Below are 3,180 nucleotides of genomic sequence, written 5' to 3'. Positions count from 1 at the left end.
TTTGAAACATCAATGTACTTTGGAACTTTGGGCAGTCCCCCAGATGTCCCAAGTTATTCCTTTTTTTCTAAATTATTTTTTACTTTTTGTATTTTCCACCCATATGTTCCTCACCACACATGTATTTCCCTAATTTGGTTAGCTATCGAGTTGACCTGTGCCCATCCCAAAGATCTTTGACTCTGCTAATTTGAATTGATAAATGATTGCTAATCCTGAGCTTTACCTACTTTTTGTTGCTCAGATAATTTTGCTGATGTTATGTATTATTCTTCTTGAATTTTTATTTTTATTCATGTTAGCTCGCCTGAATTTAGTTCATCGCCTTGGGTAACCCTTGGTGACTATGTATCTTTATAATTTGGTTTTACTCACTGTCTTCATGACTTTGACTCTGTGGTTGTAATAAAGCTTTGAACCTTTCCCTGATTGGAGCCTTCCTTCTGTGGCCACATTGGTCATGGTGACTAAATTGTTGGGGTGGTGTTGATGTAATCTGGTTTACGGTTCATCACACTTCTTACAGATCAAAAGATACATTTGACTTTGCTGATGTGTTTGATTCCTGCAAAGGATGAAAAATGTGCTACAGTTTCTATTACAACACAACAATGTTTGTCTTTTTGCCATCCCGTAGAACCTAAAAAAATGACATGGAATCATTTTGCATGACTTTCCTGACACACTTCTGGACATAGACTTCTCCCCAGCCCTGGAATTCGAGTGTGCGCCTCGCATGTGACTCCAGAAGGCTGATAAATCAAGTTCATGACTGTTCATTGCATGCTTCTTGCACCACAAACATGTCAGGTATCGAACAAGCGTGATCCATACACCCCCGTAGACCACATTATCCATATCTGAGCAGGTCTTGCCCTTGAGACGAATCTGAAAAGGAAGAAATTTGCATTGCTTACCCAGAGCACAGCAGCATGGCTAATTCCAGAGTCACAGGAATGTCGGGTGACTATCAAGATGTAGACCAATCCAAATATCCACTATGTATTCGCCAATTTCAAGCTGTGAGAGGAAACTATGATCATTGGTTCGGTTGTTAGAGAGAAAGCATTATTGATAAAATATGAGTAACTAAAATGAAATGAGTAACATGTGTTAAAAGGCCCAAATAGAGAAACGTGTATTAGAAAAATAAAACATGCATGTTTAAAATGTGGCTGACATGGTGTCACCCACTATGATTTCTATGTGAAATAATACATTACTGTGAAATGTATTTTGATTAATTATAACTACATGTACAATTATTGTTAGAATTGTTTTATTCTTCATGTATTTAGCATTAAGAAAAGGCCGATGTTTTAGTATTTTTCCAGAAGCACAATGTTGAAATGTTATGCTGACTTTACTGAAATGCCTTTGTAAACATTGTTTATTAGACATTCTTTTAAAAGCTCACAGTGGAAATCTACTGCCTTCTCTGTTCCGACTTTCTTGTGATAAATATTGCAAGTTTTAAAAATGGGCCTTAGCTTCTGGTAGGAAGTAATGCTTGCTCAATGTCATGTTCTGTGCTGTCTTTTACTATGTAATTATTTTGTGGAAACTGCAGACCGGAGATGAGCGTCAACATGAGCCTATCTTAGGGAATGAATGAAGAAGGATACAAAATGGAGAAAGGATGTAATTCAATTGGTTGCTCACTATCACATAGTTTTGTCCAATAGAAGCTTAGATAGTAACTTTTTGGACTTTAATTTAGCAAGTTTCAGATGGTGTATATTCAGTTCCACTCAGAGTTAGATTTTGTTCAGTTTTCTTCCAGTTCAGTTCTTTGCAGCTCTTATGTTTAACTAATTATGATTTAAACAGTTCAGATACATTCAGCCCAACAATACTGAACTGTTGCCCCTTTTCATGTTCCTGATGCAGACTGCTGAAGACCTGCTGTTCCTGTGCTCCCCTCATGAAGACACTGCTAGCTGTTGTCTCATTTAGAAGAGGTATAACCAATGTGCCATTGTTTTTCCTTTGTAGGTTTTCCCCTTTAGAAATCCAACTGCATATTTATGTTAGCGCCACAGTTAGATGTCTTCCAAAATAATTTTGGTCTTATTTTTAATATTTGCATGTGCAAAGCCCAGCCCCACAAATGCTTTTCGAATTAGAATTTGGTAGTTAGGATATTTAACCCAAGCAATTTTTTCAAATCTTTATTCATTGATTATGATTGATTCAACTGCACAATTAATGAATTATGTTACTATTTCTCAAATAATTCTGTTGTTATTCTGTTTAATTCTTTTGGAGTGTTTAATGGAAATTGCTCTTGTGAGATTGAGATTCTTCAGACGCTTCGCCCAGCCTGATTGTTTCTGTATTGCTATCATTTGGTTTTGCGCATCATTTATGTGACCTTAGCATTGTTAATAAAAGGGCAATAAATGTTTAAACTTTACTAAATTTGTATGGTGACTCATGATAACATAGGTCATGGTGTGTATCAATTACTGACTCCTCATTGAATATTGTTATTGTATATGGCTATTAGTTCTCATGTTTAATTTGATGATCTTATTTCTCCTGTCTGAGTCAAAAGCTTCGAGCCAACCTCTGAGGGTAGTAGATGTCACTGCCCTATTACGTGTCACCTTAGTCTAATATTAGGAGGTCACATGCCAACAGACTCTGGTAGCAGAGGCTGGTTTTGTCTCAATAGTAGAAAGGTCATCTTGATTTTAGGAGATTTGGTTTTGCCAATGCTTGTTTAGATGTGGTTTTGTCTCAGTGGAAGAGAGATCATCCCGATTTTTGGAGTTTTGGCAAATCACAGGTGAATTGTGATGTGTGAGTGAAATAAGCAGAATGGGTACTCCAATGTAGTTGAGTAGGGAGTTTGCATACTCCAATGGGTGAAAGTAGGTAAGTCGTCGAACTTCAAGTGAATGTGGCGCTCTGTGCTAAAAAATTGCCCACATGGTTGTTGTTGTAATGAACCCTGCGAGGGCTCCGGAGTATTGTATAAGTCTATGAGACACTTGTTTGGTTGTTGTTGTTTACTTGTCTGCAGTGTTGGTATAGTTGTATTCCTAGGGTTGTGTGTTAAGTCAGTGCTAGCTTGACAGGTACTAGGTGATTCCTCAGTGCACAAGGAGGATCTGGTATTAGTCAAGGGCAGAATTAGCAGGTGGAATTTTACTTGCGATTGAGAGAAAGCCATAG

Source organism: Pleurodeles waltl, chromosome 4_1 (assembly GCF_031143425.1).
Source record: "Pleurodeles waltl isolate 20211129_DDA chromosome 4_1, aPleWal1.hap1.20221129, whole genome shotgun sequence".
NCBI classification, from domain to species: Eukaryota; Metazoa; Chordata; class Amphibia; order Caudata; family Salamandridae; genus Pleurodeles; species Pleurodeles waltl.
The sequence above is the reverse complement of the archived record's forward strand: the minus strand, read 5'-3'. Positions refer to the sequence as shown.